The sequence below is a fragment of the Kogia breviceps genome, chromosome 8 (assembly GCF_026419965.1).
Source record: "Kogia breviceps isolate mKogBre1 chromosome 8, mKogBre1 haplotype 1, whole genome shotgun sequence".
Lineage (NCBI taxonomy): Eukaryota > Metazoa > Chordata > Mammalia > Artiodactyla > Physeteridae > Kogia > Kogia breviceps.
This window is the reverse complement of record NC_081317.1, coordinates 88,300,381-88,313,888: the sequence shown is the minus strand read 5'-3', so window position 1 is coordinate 88,313,888 and position 13,508 is coordinate 88,300,381. Positions and strand designations below refer to the sequence as shown.

Sequence of the window (13,508 nt, the reverse complement as noted above, 5' to 3'; positions counted from 1 at the left end):
CCCATGAGCCTGCGCGTCCGGAGCCTGTGCTCCGCAACGGGAGAGGCCACAACAGTGAGAGGCCGGCGTACCACAAAAAAAAAAAAAAAAAAAAAAAAAAAAAAAAAAAAAAGACTCTCTTTGACTAAACCTGAGTCAGGCTCCTCTGAGCCCTCTTTCTGACCAGGCTCCTGTCCTTGGGCTCAACTTAGTCCAATTTCAGCAAGAATCTTGCTGGGTCAGTTTAGTGAAAATTCCCCACCTTTGATATCTGACCAAATTCCTTATCCCTCACCCTGGGCTGATTCCAGAAAAAATCCTGTCAAGTCAGTTTAGCCAGATGCCTCCCTTCCCCCGGATGTTTCCTCTTAATTTTCCATCCAGTGACCCTCACCCTGTTCCTTGACTATAAATTCCCACTTATGCTTGTATTCAGAGTCGGGCTCAGTTTCTCTCCCCTATTATAATACCCCAATATAATAGCCCCCCCTGAATAAAGTCTGCCTTACCATTTCTAACAAGTATCAGAACAATTTTTTTTCTTAAGCACTCATCATGCTCTTTTTTCCTTACTACCTATGACGCTTACGAGTAGACTAAAAAAGGCATGTGACCAGGAATCTAGCCCCTGAACACTCTCCTATCCATCCCCCCCAAACCTCCATATTCTTTATCCCCTTACTCTGCTATAGTTTCTTCATAGAACTTACTACCACCTGATAGATCATATATTTTTTAGTTTATTATCTGTCTCTCTCCTCAACCTCTACCCTGGAATGTGAGCAGGGACTCTGTTTTGTTCATTGCTGTATCCCTAGCACTTAGTACAGTGCCTGTCATATACGGTGCTCAAACTAAAACAAAATAAATCTTGCCATTGAATAAAAGGATCTGGGACACAAGATCAGAAAATGCTAGAGTTGGAAGAGTTCTTTAGAGAATATCAAGGCCTGGAATCTCATACTGCATTGTGATCTAGCCTATGGAGTAGTTTTTTTCGTCGATCATACGTTTTTCTAAATTTTAATTTTGGAAATCTTTAGGCAGGGCAGCTATTCTGGCTTCCCCAAAGCCCTACCACCCAAGTTTATAACACCTGACCTAGCATGACACTCTTGTTGTTCATCTGTTTTGCTTTGGCAGACACCTAAATGGGAGGTTCTTGCTTAAAGACACACAGTGGGTGTGATCTCCATGACATTGAAAACTGTGCCTTATTTGTTTTTTAGTTCCCAATGCCTAGCACAGGGCATTACTATGCCAAGCATATGGCCTGGCACACAGTGAGAACTCAGTGCCGTGGAAAGAATAAATGAGTGATGGCAGAGCTGATTTAGAATCCAAGTTTTCTCCTTTCTAGTCCACTTCTGTTCCCATAACAACATACCGCCTCCAAGTTCTACGTTTTCTTCTAGACTGATGGCTTACAATCCCCTTTCATTGTAAAACTAAGTTGGAAACCTCTCCCTAAATATACTTGCTCACAATTTTAGGGGACTCCCTCAGGGCAAATAAACAGAGTAGTAGCAGTACCAGCCTCTGCCAGACTGTCAGTTAGCTTGTATCTTTCCAGCATACGAGACTGGTAGAAAGAGACCCTGTGGGGTGCCTGCCATCCCCAGGGTTGCCATCATGGGGCTTCCACTTGCCCTCCAGCTGGAAGAGCTGCCCTGATCCTTGTGCTGATCATGGCTCTAGAACAGCACATTGTTCAACAGAAATATAATGCGAGTCACACATGCAATTAAAAATTGCTAGTAGCCACATAAGAAGTACAAAGAAACAGATGAATTTAATTTTAATACTTTTTTTTTTTTTTTTTTTTTTTGCTGTACGCGGGCCTCTCACTGTTGTGGCCTCTCCCGTTGTGGAGCACAGGCTCCGGTCATGTAGGCTCAGCAGCCATGGCTCATGGGCCCAGCCGCTCCGCGGCACGTGGGATCTTCCCGGCCTGGGCCACGAACCCGTGTGCCCTGCATTGGCAGGCGGACTCTCACCCGCTGCGCCACCAGGGAAGCCCTAATACATTTTATTTAACCCATTATCTAAGATATTATTCTTTTAACATGTAATCAAGATAAAAATTTTATCAGGTCTTCTCTGGTGGCGCAGTGGTTAAGAATCCACCTGCCAAGGCAGGGGACGTGGGTTCGAGCCCTGGTCTGGGAAGATCCCACATGCTGCGAAGCAACTAAGCCTGTGGGCCACAACTACTGGGCCTGCGAGCCACAACTACTGAGCTCGTAAGCCACAACTACTGAAGCCCACGCACTGCAACAAGAGAAGCCACCACAATGAGAAGCCCACGCACCGCAACGGAGACCCAATGCAGCCAAAAAATAAATAAAATTTTAAAAAAAAACTAAAAAAAAATTTTTATCATATATTTGCATTCCGTTTTTCATACTGAGTCCTTGAACTCTGGTATGTATCTTACATTTACAGCACATCTCAATTTAGACTAGCCACTCTTAAAGTACTCAACAACCACATGCGGCTGGTAGCTACTATACTGAACATCACAGTTTTTAAAGGTTAGGCCGGGGACACTCTGGAGAGCCTTCAAAACCTGGCAGCGGATGCAAAGAGCAGACTGTCATCTCAGGGGTAGTAGAATGTTCCATTCTTTCAGTCTTCCTTTAACCTGCTCACTTTGATCCTAGCTCGAAGCATCATATTTCCATTTTGTGACAGCCTCAATCCTCCTCAAGGCTGCAAAGAGCATAGTACTAAGGCCCCAATCTGCAGAGGATTAAACCTTATCTCTCTCAGCCTGACCCTTTCGAGATACCCTGTAGCTCTGTGTAGCTTCTGTCCAGTACTCTGAGCAAAACCACAAGATAAACCTGGTTACTTCAACAGAAGCTACACCTTCACAGGGAAGACTTAGAGACCTCTCACAGACAAGAGCATAATCTCAATGCAGCTGGGTCAAAGGTGTGCAGTCCTAGACAACTCACACTAGAGGGACACATTATAATAGTAAAATTACATCTGTTTAGAATTTTACAGTTTACAAGGTTCCTAGTTTATCAACACAACAATCCTGTGAGGTAGGAGGGAAAGATTACTATTCTGATTTCATAAATGAGAAAAATAAAGCTCCGAGAGGCTAAATGACCTGGCCAAGGTCACTGAGTAGAGCTAGGATTTAAAAGGGGGTCTTCGATCTACAAAGATAGTGCTTTTTTCACCATACATGCCGGACACAAATGGACACATTATCTGCTATCCATGTGTGTACACATTTAAAACTGAGAAAACTCAAGATGACTTTCCTGTTTATATGGAATATGCACACGAGAAGGATGAATTAATACTCACATTAGACAGAAGGACAATATACACACATACACACACTCTCACACATTGGAAAAATGGAAAGGTTTCTGAATATACACAGGCCTATACAAGAATAGGAAAGTTACCTGAGTACATGCATACGTGTATGAGATAAAGGGATGTATATATCTATATACGTAAGCACATGGAAGGAAAGATGGCTTGTGTATATTTATATAAGATGAATGAATGAGTTGTCTATGTATATGTAACACACAGGAGAGGAATGGACAGGTTATTTATAAACATATGGACATATCAAGAGGGAGAAACAGATTCTTCCTATACAGGTATGCACATACCCAAAGGGCTGGATGGGTTATTTATATACATACAGGAGAGTACCAAGGAGGAATGGATGGTCAGATTATCAGCATATAAACACGTGCACGTGAAGATTCTACCCTTAGTGCTGAGTATGCTGTTTTTCACTCATTATAATGATCCCCCACCAGCAAGTTGGCTCAAGCAGTTATGTAATTAATGTAGCTGCTCCATATTCCACCCACAAATGCTTTGCTTTTGTCCCTGCTTCTCATTCAGAGTCAGTCATACACTCAATACCACTTACCTTGCTGCTGCAATCAAAATAAGAGTTAAGGAAATGAAAAGAAAAAAAACACATTAAAACCACAAATTCTCAAGTTTTAGAATGCAAGTGCTGTCTTTAAAAGGAAATCCATTCAGAAGTACGCCTTGGTTTGAGAGAGAAGCCACAGGATGAACTTTCTAAGCCACAGCACAGCTGTTTGCCCAACCAACCAACAGAGCCAAGGAGCTATTATTCTCAGCTGCACCCAGCTGGCTGGCTCCCTGGTGCAAAGTTGATGAGAGGAAAAATGCCCGGCAGAGAAATTCCCCCAGGGCTGGGCAGGAGTCTTGCTGGCTGCAAATCTAGGAATCCAATCTGGTCCACACTTCTCTGCTGAGGGGGATTCTGATGACCAGCCTGCTGAAGGTAGTAGCAGCCAAACTTCAACTGGACGTGGAATTCTCACTCAGTCGATTCTGGGTTTTGAGTCTGAGACAAAAAGCAGGGCAGCTCCTGCTGCTGCTGCTCCTCCTCCTCTCCAGCTGCTTCCTGCCTGCAGCCTCCCATAGGGCACCAGCCCTCCTCACACATTCCGGGCGCACACACCCCCTTTCCTAGCACACTCACGCACACACAAACCTCGCCAGCAAGCTCACTCACACACCCTTGGTGAGTGTCTCTCTCTCTCCCTAAATATAGGTCTTCCTCTTTCCCCTCCCCTGTTTCTTCCTCTCGTTCTTCTCGCCCCTCCTTTCTTTTCCTCTGCCTATCCATCTCTCTAATGTCTGGGCTGTAGGATATAAAGAGACACAACGCAGAGCCCTACACTCTGAGGAGCTCTCAGTCTCAGAGGGAAGACAGAACACTGCAAGAAACAGCCAGAGCATGATACAAAGGGAGTCGTCCCTTCTACTGAGACAAGCTCAAGGTTTTTTGGTTTGGTTGGGTTTTGGTTTTTCGTTTTGTTTTTGTATATATAATGTACTGTCTGCATTTGGCAAAGCTGGAGAACAGGTAAAGTACCAAGGGCAGTTAACATCAAACAACACCATGTTCTCAAAGACTAGGTACCTAGTCCAGTTCTTCCTGAACAGCCACGGCAAGAGAACCAACTGGAAAAAGAACTCCCTTAGGCTGTGCCAAGGCAATGATTAGACAGAAGTAGAGGAAGCTGGGTGGGCTGAGGTAGACCCTCTACTGCAGAAGTCAGGACCACAGAATGTTTTGGAATCCAGAATTAGGAACTAAGTAACCTAAAGTAATATCATATTGGGCTAAAGCTACGTACGGTTCAAGACCCTGGTTTCATAGTCCCAAATTTCCCAGTCCTTTGCCAGTTGCAGCCCTACCTCCCTGGAGACTGGTTGGTCAGGCAGTTCTCATGTGGCCCTAATTCCCAATAACTCAACAATTCTAGCTGAATTATTGGGAAATTCTAGTTGAATTTCATCAGGAAATTAAATATCCTTATCTTCAAAGAACACTCAAGTTGTTCTTTGCAACATAATGCCAAACATAAGCCAGGGACCCTTGAAGCCCTGGAGCATTGACAAAAACATGAAATATATGACACCTCTTTCTACTCTGCAACCTCTGGACAGGAAAAACATTGTTTGAGCCCAGAGAACCTCAGAATTCTTCTCAATATAGGGCTTCAATCAGCCAGCGACAATCCAGTGAAGCCATTCCTATTCTACCTCCTCTGAGCCTGATCTAATAAGATAAGTCCCCCTCCTCTTCCTCAGGCTAACATCAGGTGGGCAAGTTTGATTCACCCATCAGGCCCAAACCAGGCTCTCAAACCTTGCTACTTCTGCTGCCCTGCAACATTCCTCATGACAATGCATAATAGAACAAGGCCCTGTTAGCCAGGAATCAAGCGGTCTATGGGGGCCACCCTGGAATCTGTCATTACAGAACAGGCAGCCCTATCTGGTAGATAAAACAAGCTTTTAAATTAATAATGATTTCCTTGGCTTATCCAAGATCCTGAGGAGAGGGCTTCCCTGGTAGCACAGTGGTTGAGAGTCTGCCTGCCGATGCAGGGGATGCGGGTTCGTGCCCTGGTCCGGGAAGATCCCACATGCTGTGGAGCGGCTGGGCCCGTGAGCCATGGCCTCTGAGCCTGCACGTCCAGAGCCCGTGCTCCACAACGGGAGATGCCACAGCAGTGAGAGGCCCGCGTACCGCAAACAACAACAACAACAAAAAAAACCCCCACAAGATCCTGAGGAGAAAGCCTTGAATCCAGAGCCAACATTTGCCTCCCTACTGCCTTCTTCCAATAACATTGCTTCCCCCTCAACCAAGGAAAAAAATTTAGATTCCAAGAGACAATACACAACCCATTTCTTAACCATCCACCTCATTATGCAGCCAACACTGACAGCAAAGCAAATACCTCCTAACCCAGTCGAGAGCTGGCTGGATGACAGAAGAGATAAGGGCTGACAGTGCAACCATAACCACATCTAAATACAGAAAGAAAAAAAAAACCTGAAAACTGTCAAATTTCAGTGGAAGTCACTGCAAATTTACTGTAAAGCTCCTCATATATTTCAGCCAGGAGAAGGAGGTAAAGGGTTTAAAACAAGAAATATAGGGAAGACTGATTAAATCAGAATTTCCTCCCCCAACTCTGCAGCCACTCATAAAGAGCTCGGAGCAGTGGCTGTCATGACCAGGTTTGGGTCTGAGCTTCCTAGACTCAAGAGAAGATCAAATTCTCAAGACTGGGAAAGATCCTCAGAGGCAGGACATTGTCCAAAGAACCTACTTCTTCCTGCCTCATCCACCAGTGGCTCCAGGACCTGGCTAGGACCTCCAGAGGCTATAACTGAGGCTAATGTGATTGTCTTGTCCATCTGCTTACTCAAACACATTCAGTTCATCTTCTAAGCAGCTTGGGTTTTCCAGAAAAACAAAGGCTCAGACAGAGAAAATGTGTTTAGGACACGAGGCACAACAAATCAGCTATCTCTAGTTCCAGTCTTCAAACTTCACAAGAGCCCTCATATGGCTCTGACCATAAATTACCTTTGTATCTTTCCACCTTCCCATGTTTCAGCAAAAGAAAGAAGGGGCATAAGTGGGAAAGTGGTAAATAGCAGTCACTGTAAACTCAGTAAAAAAGCAGGGCTCCTTCTGTCACTGTTCAACCGAGCCCAGAGAGTGCCAGACATCATATGACCAAAGGACAATCAGAACTCCTTAGTGGACTAGTCTTTTGGGATAGATGCAATTTCTGTTTCCTGAGCCATGTGAGCAAACTGCAGCTCCCTTGTCACAGTGGATCTGTCTCTTGGGAATCCTGGGCAGGCCAAAAGGATGGGGGTGCGTTACAGAGGTAAGAATTAGCACAAGCACCCACCTTAGCTGGGAAGCTTCCTCAAAGCAGGGCTGTTCAAGAGCTGGCTGGGCAGAATTAGAAAAACAGATTGGGTTAAGAAGGAAAAGGCATTTATCCAGAAGCTGTGAAATGCTCTGAACAGACATTCTCAAGGTCTGGTTCCCAATTTAAATCTTTGCAGGGATCTTCGCCTAGAGACAGATGAGTCAAGATGGAAATTCAACATGAGACACTGACACTCACGCAGAGTTGTGGGAAGGTTCAGAGCTTCAGGAGCTCTAAAGGAGAAGCAAATGGGTGGGTTAGTCAGAAGACCACCTGGTACACAAAATTCATCTTCAGCTAAAGCATCTGAGTGGTGTCACAAGGATACTGGAGGAGGGGCTCACCAATCACAATTCTCTCCTCTCATACAAACCAATCTAGGTCTTGTTGGGGCCAGATACAACTGGTTCTGAAGCAAAGAATGTGCCTGCTCTAAACCTGGCCTGCCTTCCAGGTGTCACTGCCAGAGAGTGGCTGGGTCAGAACCAGCAGGTGCCTACCTTTTCTTCCAGTATTAACAATCACATATGCAGGGTGCAAAGGATAGGTGGAACCCAAGTCTGACTTATACAGGAGTAAGCTTGTGATGCTTCCTTCTCTACCACTAAGTAAAGCCAGAAGCACACGAACAGGCCGGTATATGGTCACACAGCTGGGATCTGTTTTATGAGGAAAACTGTTCTGGTGGCAGAGAAAAGTCTTTTTTCCCCCTGTAGGATGATGTCCTCTATAAGCTACTCAGAAATCACATGCAGCAGGGAAGGATGGGCAATGAATGGGAGGCGGTTTTCCTTCTTCCTTCAGGAACACATGCCCCCCCCGGGGGGTGAGGAACCTGGCAAAGATAGGCTCACTTTACTGAAGTGCTAAGACATAGCTGCTACACAGCCTAAATCACACTTGACAAGCTGCAAGGCAGGCCTAAGGAGTCACAAACTACTGACAAACTTCAGTTCTATAATCAGGTCAAGCACCACCTCTGATAGCAAAATCTTGAACCTAAAGAGTTGATAAACTCTTCAGGACTGCCCAGCTAAACAGTTAGGTTACCAGCCTATACCTCCAAAGCCTGTGGTCCCATTTCCATTCGAGGAACAAATGATCAAAAACTCATATAAGCCAAGCAGCTTACATGTCCACTGCCCTCTTACGTAAACCTAGTCAAAGTCATAGCTCCCAGATTTAGGACTAAGACTGGTGCTGAACTAGTATCTGCTTCTACATGTCCCAGTGCAATCCACAAAGTGCACTGAGCCTGCCTCGATCTCTATACCCCAAGGAAGCCAAGGGACCGTAGGCTGAGGATTCTCTAACGGGAACCCAAAATTTGACTTTTCATGGGGAAGTGAACCTCTTGTACTAAAAAGAGACTATGTTCTAACTGGCTTAATATTGATCAAATATCCCCCTCAGTTCTTCGTGGCTTGTTCTGAGATATACCTTAGAGTGAACCCAATTCTGGAAAATTCTCTTGCTGTAGGTCCCTATTTCTATAAGCTTTTCAAAATATGTCCCTAGCCACTGCCCTGGTAGTCCAGTGATAAAGAATCCGCCTTACAATGCAGGGGACGTGGGCTCGATCCCTGGTCAGGGAACTAAGATCCCACATGCCGTGGGGCAACTAAGCCCGCGTGCCACAACTACTGAGCTCGCATGCCTCAACTATAGCCCACATGCCACGAACTACAGAGCCCACACACCCTGGAGCCTGAGCACCACAACTAGAGAGAAGCCCGCGCACCACAATGAAGAGCACATGCGCTGCAATGAAAGATCTTGCATGCCGCAGGACATGCAATGAAAAACCCGACGCAGCCAAAAATAAATTAAATAAATCTTAAAAAAAAAAATGTCCCTAGCCAACATCCAAATCTCAAGTGTCTTGGGACTCAATGAAGGGACCCCAAAGAGGAGGGTTTTTCCCTGTAGGATTCTCCATATATTCAGAAATATCTGGTATGAGGCACTGAGTTATAGGAAACTAGTTAATGTGCAAAGGGGGAAGAGAAAACTTAAGGGAGACCTAATCTTAGTTGGGAATCTCTGACAGATTAACAGAGAAGCATAGGGGAGAAAGGGAAGTACTCAACTGGGTAAGTCAGGAGAGAAAAAGAGCTAAAAGAGCTAGATTCAGCCTGCAAGCAAGGAATGCCAAGGGAAAGCCTGTTGCTGGGGTTGGCATTGGAATCCTAGGCCGCCAGCTCACCCACACCAGTCACAAACAGAGATGAACTCTCTGCTCAGACACAAGATCCTTGGAACCTCTATATTCTAATTCTCCATCCAATGACAGAATCCCCTGCAAAACCCTTTGTCCCCCTATCTAATGTCACCAAGACTAATCTATTTTACCTTCCTACCTATAAAATCTGTCCCTTTCTCTACAACCCTTAGTTTATGCTTCATTATTTCTCACTCAAGTGGCTGTAAAATATTCATCCTTGTCTCTATTCCTCCAGAACCACATCCCTCTCACCCCTCCCTATTCCCAATCCATTCTTGACAATTTGTTCAAGGGATATATCTAAAATGTAGACAGATTTTTGTCACTCATTTTCTTAAAATCCTTCTGTGACTGCTCTCAGGAAAAAGCCCATGCTCACTCCTTGGCACATTATCAAAGTTCTTTCTTAACCTGTCCATGTCTAGAGGGAGCCAAAGCACCCCGATTCCCTAAGTTTGGTCAAACCAAATTCCTTACACTCACTGAATGTGCCTTCCCATTCCTTTTCTTTCCATATGACCCTGTTTAGAGTGCTATCAGAGAGCAAAAACCAGTATGGTAAGGACGCTAAAAACCTCATCAAGTGCTTGTCAGAAAGCAAGACTTGGAACCAAAACAGTAAAAACTACTTTAGTGTCTGTTATGGGTTGAACTATGTTTTCCAAAATCCATGTGTTAAAGTCCTAATCCTTAGTACCTCAGAATGTGACCTTGTTTGGAGACAGGGTCTTTACAGATGTAATCAAGTTAAAGTGAGGTCATTAAGGTGGGCCCTATCCAATATGACTGGTATCCTTATAAAAAAGGAAATTTGGATATAAAGATTGGCATAGAGGAAAAACAGTATGAAGAGACACAGGAAGAAGAAGACCATTTACAAACCAAGAAGACAGAATTGGAGTAGATTCTTCCCTCATGGTCCTCAAAAGAAACTAACCCTGCTAATACCTTGATTTTGGACTTCTAGCTTCCAGAACTGTGAGACAATAAATTTCTGTTGTGTAAGCCATCTAGTTTGTGGTACGTTGTTATGGCAGCCCTAGCAAATTAATACAGTATCTTTGAACATTACTGATACAATTCTACCAAAAATTTTTAAAAATAAATAATAGAATTAATACTTATTAAGTATCTAAGCATAATACCAGGCATGATGAAAAGATATAATCCTTGCCATTAGGGAGTTCATAACCTAATGGAGGACCTAATGGAGGAAATGTTATGATATGAAGCACTGTTATACCCATATTATGAGGAGTGTTAGAGCTTGTGCTTGGGTGACTGATAGTACCATTTACTGATAAAGGACATACATGAAAGGAGATGGAGGAGAAAGAAAAAACAATGAGCACAGTTTGAACATACTGCATCATGTGCCTGTTAAAATTCGGAGACAATATCCATGGGTACCTTATCATAAGTCTGGAGCTCAGGAAAGAGGACTGAGGTAGAGAAAGAAATTTGGGACTCAACAGTGTATGGATAAAAACATGGGTGATATTATCTAGAGAAGAGAATGAGGTTGAAAACAGAACCCTGGGAATCACCAAGTTTTAAGGGGCAAGCAGAGGAAAAGATGGAGCTGTCAGAAATAAGAAAAGGACTTGGAGGGAGAGACATTGCAAAAGCCAAAAAGGAAGGGTATTTTGGATAGAAACCAGTCAACAGCTTTTATCTTACTTGTCATAAGAAATGCTCCAGGATGTTGGTTTTCATCTAGAATGCCCTTCCTAACTTATCATCTTTGGCTATTTATGTCTGAATGTGCTCAGGTGTGGACCAAATAAACACACTTCCCTAGCATGCTTGAAGATGACAACCAGCAAAGGGAAACAGAAGCCTACAGAAATGGGGAAGATTATTTGTTACAACTTACCTCTTCCTTCTGGCTTCAAGAGGTCTTATTTTATACACTGTGACTGTACTTCAGGACATGCCTGTTTTGGAATGGTGGTAAATCTCCACTGCATTGTTTATGGAAAGAACACAACTTGCCACTTACAAGGAGTCATGGATCTCCTTAATGACATATATTTGTAAACACAGGAAGCAAGTTACCCCTTGATTTCCATCTTTCTAAGCTATTATTTTATTTCTTGAACATTTCCTGATATTTAATAACAATTGTTGACTTAGCACCCTCTGGGAATTCCTCTGACAAGACTTCTCTGACTGCCGTAACTCAAAGGGCTTGCTCCTTACTTTAAAGTCTTATGACAACTATTTTGTTATAAGCATTTACCATTCCCTTTGCAACCAATTACTTACGGCCTTGTAATATCACTTCATACTTTTAAGCAATCTCCCCACAAAATTTTGCTTGACTGTCTAAGTATCAGAAGCTATGCTAGGGATTGTAATTAGTTCCTGACCTCAAGTGCAATCTAGGAAAGGAGTTAAAGCCTACATATATACAAGGAAAATGCAAGCAGAAAGCAGAAGTAACAAGAAAATAAGTGGCCAGGAATAGGGTCTCTGAACTCTTTTTTTACGTAAATGTACTAGGCCCTCAAAGCATATAAAACAGGGAAGATACTCCAGGTGAATATTCACTCTTAATTCTTAAGGGTTCAGACTCAAACTCCTGCAAGGCCTCCTACCTTGATAAATCAGGCTGGGCCATAAAGACATCTTTAACAGAAGAACAATTCAAAAGACAAGTCAAGCAGTTTGCAACTTGACCCCTTTGCTCCTGGGTCCACATCTTTGACTAAACATCTGAATTTCTCCCTGTGCAGAAGGAGGTACTAAAAAGAATATCAGAGGCCCAAATCAGTTTTCTCAACCTGCCTTTTCATGCCCCAGTTTATTCCAACTGCCAGTTTATTCCTCCAGCATTACATTTGGAGTGCCTATTCTTTGGGCCTGGAGTGAGAGAGCAGCCTTTGCAACTCCTAAAGGTTAGCATGAGTGACTAATATGTATCATAAGAGACCCAGGCGAAATGTATGAGTATTTGTAAGAGAAAATATTTCCATTGTTCAAGATGTTGGTTTGGAAGAGAATCAGGGAACGCTCTGTGAAAGAGATGATAGCTGAGCTTGATCCTGAAGGATGAATAATATTTGGATATGTGGAAACTGAAGAGAAGAAAAGGCAGACGATACAGGATGAGCAAAGATATGAAAAGGACAAAAAGGAAGGTGTGATGCTGGAAAGGAACAGAAACTAACATATACTGAATGTTAACAACATGCCAGGTCTTGCTCTATAAGTGTTATCTTATTTAATCCATATCTATCCACTGAGGCAAATAATATCCAATTCAGAGATGAGAAAACTAAGTTTCTAAGATACTCAGTAACCTGCCTAAACCTAAGGTTACACAGCTAGTAAGTGGTGGAGCCATATTTCAAATTCAGGCTCTTTCTGATTCCAAGGCTCAACTTCTTTCAACTGTATAATGTGGCCTCTGGGTTAACAAAGGTTAGAAAAGTAGGTTAGGAAATCATGGTTGGTCATGGATGCCAAGCTAAAAAGTTGAAACTATAATTTAACTACCAGTGTAAAGAAAAATTAATGTTTTTTGAGGGGGGAAAACCTTTCATTCAGTCAGTCATTCAGTCATTCACTTACTCACTCATTCACATAGCTGTTAAGACTTGCTGGATGCCAGGCATCAGGGATATAAAGTTAAGTAGGCACAGTCCCTATTCTGTATTTCCATGCTCTTTTCATCTAGCTTTTATTTAAGTTATTTATTGAATTATAACATACATACAGAAAAGTACACAAATCAAAAGTACATTAACATAAACAGAATTCAGATCAAGGACAGAACATCATCAGAATTCCAGAAGCCCCACTGCACTTATATCTAGTTACTACCAACCCCCTCACCCCAAAATAATCACTATCCTGAAGTCTGACACCACAGATTACTTTTCCCTGTTTCTGAATTTAATATAAAAGGAATCATGTAGTAGATACTCTTTTAAGAAATACATAATCTTGAGGGCAAATGCTTACACAATTCCAAGACAGTGTGATAAACACTAAAATTGACTATATATGAAATGCTATAGAAAGATAGAAAA

At 43.0% G+C, this 13,508-nt stretch overlaps 1 protein-coding gene across 12 annotated transcripts in view; it reads right to left on the bottom strand.

Annotated features, from left to right (window-relative positions):
• The window catches only part of UNC13B (unc-13 homolog B), a 237,901-nt gene that overhangs the window by 68,260 nt on the left and 156,133 nt on the right, over positions 1–13,508 (bottom strand). For 5 of the 12 annotated variants that reach the window (XM_067039620.1, XM_067039622.1, XM_067039621.1 and 2 more), the window contains exon 1: positions 3,893–4,400. The exons of the other annotated variants lie outside the window; for them this stretch is intronic. The gene's annotated coding sequence lies outside the window, so the exon portion shown is untranslated. Of the gene's footprint in view, positions 1–3,892; positions 4,401–13,508 lie in introns of those variants that run through there. 12 annotated transcript variants of the gene reach the window in all.